The sequence below is a fragment of the Saccostrea cucullata genome, unplaced genomic scaffold, assembly GCF_032062105.1.
Source record: "Saccostrea cucullata isolate Sc308-1 unplaced genomic scaffold, CSIRO_AGI_Scuc_v1 ctg4798, whole genome shotgun sequence".
Classification (NCBI taxonomy): Eukaryota; Metazoa; Mollusca; class Bivalvia; order Ostreida; family Ostreidae; genus Saccostrea; species Saccostrea cuccullata.
The window spans coordinates 1-7,939 of record NW_026930583.1 but is presented as its reverse complement, the minus strand read 5'-3'; the positions used below and the strand labels follow the sequence as shown (position 1 = coordinate 7,939).

The 7,939-nt window shown below is 31.6% G+C and overlaps 1 long non-coding RNA gene across 1 annotated transcript; it reads left to right on the top strand.

Moving 5' to 3' along the window:
• Window positions 1-834: 834 nt before the first annotated feature.
• Window positions 835-3,286, top strand: LOC134229168 (uncharacterized). Its single transcript, XR_009984140.1, has 2 exons — window positions 835-2,562; window positions 2,716-3,286. It is a non-coding gene; the product is annotated as an uncharacterized LOC134229168 (long non-coding RNA).
• The last annotated feature ends 4,653 nt before the right edge of the window (window positions 3,287-7,939 follow it).

Sequence of the window (7,939 nt, the reverse complement as noted above, 5' to 3'; positions counted from 1 at the left end):
TGTGCATGCATGTGACACAAAATTGGCTTTTAGAATTAATGTTATTTACATTTTTTTCAATTCTGGTTTGAAGACTTTTAATGAGCTGCAGAACTGTAGCTCTACGGAAAAAAATATTCTGACAGTCCCAGTATACTCGGGAGTCCTTATGAAAAGTAGCTGCAGATCTGTAGCGTTACAATCGTTTGGCCAATTCCGGATTTTGGCCAGTTCCGAATAATTAGTAATTTAACAATTGATAATTAATAAATTCAACGGTGTAAAAATAAATTGATATCTATGGTAAAAAGGCTTATTAATGAGTGTTTGAATTATGTGAAGTTTTGATTTATTTACTCTCCGTTTGGTTTCGTTATCGTACTCGAAACAGTCGACATACTTTTACAACGCAACAAATCTGAATCACCGGGACGCGTACTTTATACCTGTTTTACAGACGATATATAAGTCAGGTGTGAGAAAATAGGAAAATGCCATTTTGAAGAGCGACACTCAGCACTGGCGCTCATAACTATTTCAAAATTATTATTTTCTACGATTTTTTCTTCTAGAATTCTTAAATCATACCTAAATCATCTATATCAACTACAACCGGTTCAAAATTTTACTGTATACCTGTTTAACACACAATATATTTAAGTCAGGTGTGAGAAAATAAGAAACTGTCATTTTGAAGAGTGACACTCAGCACTGACGCTCATAACTATTTCAAAATTATTATTTTCTACGATTTTTTCTTCTAGAATTCTTAATCATACATATATCATCTATATCAACTAAAACCGGCTCTAAATTTTACTGTATACCTGTTTAACACACGATATATAATAAAGTTTTCCCGCGTTTCGTAGAATAGCGGGAAAACATTGTATGATAGGAACGTATTTTATTGGAAATGCCTGTTTATGGTAGGCGTGGCCAAAGGAAGGCCAATGAGAAGGTGGTATTTCGTGAAGTGTTGGATCATTCTAATCCAGTGCTCCGCAGAACACACACGTGTTTTTGTTGAGTTTTCGGGAGCAGGAACGAGCAAGCAGAACCGATGTCAAAAGAAAAACAGGGTCCTGTAACGATTGTTACTTTCCATGTCATCGGGCTTTACACTGTACAAATAAAGAAACAGTTTCTAAGATAAGTATAAGTGTTCTAAGAATATTAATGATAAGGAAACGAAATACCAAGATAGTTTTATTAAAGGTTTATTTTAAGAAACTATACTATAAATGAAAATGTTAAAGTTCATTCTATCGATTATTAAGGTGAGAGTTTTGGGGTAGATAATTATATATTTTACTGAGCTATTTGTAACAAGTGACTTAAAAAAAAAAAATCTTTTAAGTGTTTCTCAAGACCTGTATTGTATTACTTAACAAAAAGCAGATAAGTATGGCTTTTGGCAATATTAACATCGTTTACAAAGAAATGCAAAAAGTTATAAATTCTACTTTGTATCCATTCATTATATTCAAATGAAAGTACAATAAACAACCACACCATTACGACATAGCAACGAAATGTAGCGGTTTTATTGTACAATGTACATATAACACGCAAAATATGAAAAAACAATTTTTATTTACATGTTAAATGTTGGATTGAGTAATAAAAGATAAGATTTAAACTTTTATCGTACACGGCGTGTCGTCCTGGATCGGCATTTAGATCACCGTTCGCCTCAAGACATTATGTAGCCTTGCTGGTGAAACCGGTTTTAGAGAAACACGTGGTATTCACCGGGTGTTCAAGTGAAAACCTTGAAATTCTGAAAAAAGTAATTCAAAGTTATTTACACCAAGTGGGGATTGATTTCTATCTAATTCGTGCCTCAAACGAAATAAATATATAAAAAGGTTGAGTAGCTGAGGTCAAGGATATACCTCATGTTGCAGTTAAATATGCATTCAATATAGGACAAGTAAAGTGTTTATTCAGCTACCATCTTAGTCCGTAGTCAGTGGGAATACGATGGTGTATTAAAATATTTTTGTGTTCAATGTTTTACCATTTGGTATTCCATTTGCTGCACTCTTATTAAAAAGTTTTAAAAAAAAAAAAGTTAAATATTGGACAGGACAAGGAATTACCCTGTATTTCTTAGGCAGATGTAAGTATCTGTAAGTTTTATTAAAACTTTTTGGGACATTGTGTAGTATTCACAATTCATTTAGCGGCCTTAACAACCATAGTTTGGTAATTTTCGAGTGGAATAATGAAACAATAGTACATGTATATAACTTCCCAGAGAACAGAAAAATTGTTACGACATATCAGTATAATTTAAGTCAAAGTTAGTTGTTTTCAAAGTATGATAATATATCAATTACTTATAACAACTTGTATGAGAGAGCAAATCATTTCATAACTCGGAAGCCGCTATAGGAAATGTGGCTGGATTTTATACAACGATACATTGGAAATCTTTTATCAGATTCATTATCTGAAGAAGAGTTTTCGAAACAAAGGTCTTTAAAAAAGTTATCTTACATTTGTGATAATCAGTGGAAATTGTTCATGTAGACGGCTAGAAGATCCATAATTATATATGTATATGTGTATATATATGTATATGTATATATAATATGTATATATATATATATATATGTGTATATGTATATATATATATATATATATATATATATATATATATATATATATATATATATATATATATATATATATATATATATATATATATATATATATATATATATATAGAACATTTATATCCATGTACGTTATTTTGGTAATTCTACTAATATTAAAAAAAAATGTTAAAGGAGAAGTCTATATCAAAGTTTTCTTTGGATTTGTGTCTCATCCTTTGGAATCTGTCAATTATAAATATGCTTAATTCAAAAGGTCTAGAGAAGAAATCTTATTTGAATATTTAAAGTGATGCGTCTGATTCATGTTATTGGTGCTCTAATAGAAAGATTCAATGATTAAAAAACGTTTTAAAAATACGTGGACAAGTCAGGAATCTTGTCAAAACGTTTAATACTTAGACAAGTTAGGAATCTTGTCAGAAACGTTCAATACGGGGACATGTCGGGAATCTTGTCAGAAACGTTCAATACGTGGACAAGTCAGGAATCTTGTCAGAGTTCTATGTGGAGAGAACCGGAATCTAAAAATAGATAAATGAATATTATAGGGAAAAGCATTTGGGATATATAGACAAGATGTGTGTAGAATTATAGAGGTGGGCAGTAGAAAGCCATAATATTAATAAAATATTGCAAAACGGATACGTGGTAATTGTGAAAAAAAAAAATAATAATAATAAGTTAGAGCCAAAACTTTTAGTGTGTGCTTAAATAGCAACGATTGGAGAATTAAGTCTTATGTGTTTGAAAACATATGTTGAACCTTAGGTCCACTTGTTTGTGACAGTTTTACTACTGATTAAAACTCAAGGTGTAAAAAAAAAAAAAAATAAATAAATAAATAAATAAATAAATAAAATAAAATAAAAATTGTCATGTCAAGGCACTAGTAGAAATAATATATTTAGACAATGTATAGCTTATTAATAATGATTAGTGTCTCCAACAAGGTTTAGTATCAGAAAGAGTGCTTTAATGTTTCCAGTATGGAAGTCCGTTTCTTATTGGTAGTTTTTAAAAAAAGAATAAAGGAAGTCAAATGACAATATTTTGTTAAAAGAAATTAAACAAGTAACGTATTTGATAACTCAAAAGTGTGCAAGGTATTTATGGTGGACACAAGATAATCGATATGATACTTCTTAGATTTTTTATTAAATATAGTATAAACATTCGTTTTACGCATAAGTTGTTTTTGCAGACATAACTTTGGACAAGATCATGGAAAAGGTGGTAAAATCAGCGTGGATTCAGAAGATATAGGAAATGTCGTCCTAAGGTAGAAGTTGTGTGATTATCGAGAGAAATGAGGAAATGTGTAAAAAATAATAAAATCAAAATTTGTGTTTTGTGCGACTGTGTCATCAAGTGAGTACATTCCATTCTGGGATACTCGGGTCTAAACGATTCATTCCAGGAAACTCGGATCCTAACGATCATTCCATTTGTAAAAATATTTCGTGGAGTTTCAGACAGTTCAACAAATGCAAGATGATTAAGATATCGACGAGTTCAAGATCATTTTGTCGCTTTTGACGTAGTTTTAGCAGATATAAATTCATCAAAAGCGTTCATACGTAAAATTATAAATGAACAGGACAGACAAGAAAATGAAACAGTGATAGTTTGTGAATCTGCATCAACAAGCCCTGTGAAAATATTAACATTGGCATATATTTTATGGGCGCAGGCGTTGACGCTACAGCGGGCAATTCGACCACGTCCCCCGTTTAAAGACTGTCGGGTTCGACAAAAGACAGCTATATGTTAATGTCAGTTTGGAAAGAACATTTTAATTTAAAAAAAAAAAGGGGGGGGGTCGGTATTATCTAACATTTTTCCTTAGAAAGAACAGTTGCTTGTTCATCATTATTTTTTTTTCAGGTGTAATTTATAAATTTGATACCTGAAAGTTATATTTTTTCACGCTCTAACTTTTGAACTTGATATTCTAAGCTAGCCTGGCTTACAGCTTATGTGTTGTATTATTTGAGGTGTACTCTGTCAAATAATGAGTGAAGATTATACTAAAGTTTTCCTGCGTTTCGTAGAATAGCGGGAAAACATTGTATGATAGAAACGTTTTTATTGGAAATGCCTGTTTATTTTAGGCGTGGCCAAAGGAAGGCCAATAAGAAGGTGGTATTTTGTTTGATGTTGGATCATTCTAAGCCAGTGCTCCGCAGAACACAAACGTTTATGTTTATGTTTATATCTAAATTCAAATTAATACATTGATATATGAAATATATTATATATATATGTAATATTGTCATATATTTTGATTTTGCTTTATTGTACATGTACATAAATGGTGTTTATGCATACCAAGTACTGCTCCGAATGCACGTCCGGCATTCTCCCTTGAGGCATTATTTACATAGCGATGGACACAGGTTTTCCATAGTTACTCGTCTATGGTTTTTTCCTGGGCGGTTTTTAATGTCTTTGATAGGGGTATAATGCATAGCATGTAACGCATAGTTAATCAAAACATTGCAGTACTTCATTGATCACATACACAATGATGTATGCCTGTTTGTTATGAATTGTTATTAAATAAATGCCAGCTGCTCCCACTAAGCTAGCCTGGCTTACAGCTTATGTGTTGTATTATTTGAGGTGTACTCTGTCAAATAATGAGTGAAGATTATACGTCAGGTGTAAGAAAATATGAAACTGTCATTTTGAAGAGCGACACTCAGCACTGACGCTCATAACTATTTCAAAATTATTATTTTCTACGATTTTTTCTTCTAGAATTCTTAAATCATACCTAAATCATCTATATCAACTAAAACCGGTTCAAAATTTTACTGTATACCTGTTTAACACACGATATATAAGTCAGGTGTGAGAAAATAGGAAAGTGCCATTTTGAAGAGCGACACTCAGCACTGACGCTCATAACTATTTCAAAATAATTATTTTCTACGATTTTTTCTTCTAGAATTCTTAAATCATACCTAAATCATCTATATCAACTAAAACCGGCTCTAAATTTTACTGTATACCTGTTTAACACACGATATATAAGTCAGGTGTAACAAAATATGAAACTGTCATTTTGAAGAGTGACACTCAGCACTGACGCTCATAACTATTTCAAAATAATTATTTTCTACGATATTTTCTTCTAGAATTCATAAATCATACCTAAATCATCTACATGTATATCAACTGAAACCGGCTGGAAATTTTACTGTATTTCAAAATAATTATTTTCTACGATTTTTTCTTCTAGAATTGTTAAATCATACCTAAATCATCTATATCAACTAAAACCGGCTCTAAATTTTACTGTATACCAGTTTTACAGACGATTTATAAGTCAGGTGTGAGAAAATAGGAAAGTGCCATTTTGAAGAGCGACACTCAGCACTGACGCTCATAACTATTTCAAAATTATTATTTTCTACGATTTTTTCTTCTAGAATTCTTAAATCATACCTAAATCATATACTAGTATATCAACTAAGACCGGCTCTAGATTTTACTTTATACATGTTTAACACACGATATATAAGTCAGGTGTGACAAAATAGGAAAGTGCCATTTTGAAGAGTGACACTTTTCACTGATGCTCATTCTTCATAATTATTCGTGTTTCTTGTTATTTATCTGTTAAATAAAAACTGGTTGATAGAACTTATATAAATATATTTTTTTCAACTTATATTTTGATAAATTTCAGATATTTAAGGTTCGTTACTAGACTTCACCTTGAATAGGTATCAAATTATCAATCGACCATGGGGAGTTGTGTTTGTTAGTTATTAACATACAGGTAATTTTTGACACCTGTCTGAGATAACGCCCACGGCGTGGTTCACACCTATTAAGAAATGACTGAGGGACTGTGGCATGTTTTTTCTTCTTTTTTTAAATACAACTATCTGTTCAATTTACCGCAATTAAATGTGTAGCCGTTTATTCTCTATAATATAGAAAAATATTTACATTCGCCGTGTATTTCTAGTAAGCTTACTGTGAAATTGATTTGAAAAACATTTTCGTGTATACTCACGCGTAGAAATATACACGGAGAAACGTGCGTTAACGTGACGTCACAATGAGACTGCAGCGACGTTAGTAAAATGCAATAATATAGGACAGCGAGAAATTCAAATATTGAGTTTATTTTAGTTGCCTCCAAACGGGTAAAATGTAAATGTAAGGAATGTTTTTTAGTTTTGTGTGAGTTATTTGTGTGTGAATCACACAGACTTGCACATAGGATATTTTTCATAAAGCGCTAGCGCGCTTCATGAAATATGCCTACGTGACAAGTCTGTGTGATTCACACACCAATAATTCGCACAAAACTAAAAAACATTCCTTAATTAAAAGATTATTTAATATTCTATACAAGGTAAAAAAAAAATAAACGAAAAGTTCTAAAATTTTATTTGTCTTGCCTTCTTTTAAGATTGAAATAAACAAAGAAAACATAAAAATCTACGACTTTGGATACTATTACCATGGAATTAAATTCAGTGGGACACCGCTTCGATTTGAAGCGACTGAAATCCCTAGGCATGCGCAGAAGCCAGTGCTCAGTGTCGCTCTTCTCCCTATATATTCTATTAAGAGCGACACTGAGCACTTTGGCACTTTTCACGGTTACAGCGGGAAGAGACAAATGGAACTCAAACATGGTCACTGATACATGATAAAGAGACTATATAAAGCATCCAGAGCATATACATTATACTGCACATCCAACAACAGCATGGACAAGATGGTTCTTATGTACTAAATAAAGAAAAAGAAAAAAAATCTCCCTGTTCTCATTCTCTGGAGCAGAAAAACATCAAGCACAGCATATCAATGCTTCTATCAGCATAAATGTATAAATTAAAACATCTCAATGCTTATATCAACAAAAATGTATAAACTACAGCATCTCAATGCTTCCATCAACATCAACGTAACAATTATAATAATGCATCACCATTGCATACAGTTTAATTTGGTTTAGATACAAGGAACAATAAGTTTGAATAACTTAACCGAGATCAGAAACTACCATGCCAAAATGTGAATTTTTAATTGTTGTTAATTATGCTAATTATAAGCCAAATCATCATGCAAGGGGATCATTTTAATGATACAGAAGCAAAAAAAAAAAATTATGAAAACAAGAGGCCCATGGGCCTTATAGGTCACCTGAGCATTATGCAACAACTTTCCAGTGATTGAATTTGATTCATGTTTTTAAGCCAGATGCTATGGCATTCACAATTTTGAAAAATGCACCATTGATCATCATAACAATACACTTAGCAGTTGCTTAGTTTGTTTACTTAATACCCATACGCAGGGTAATTAAA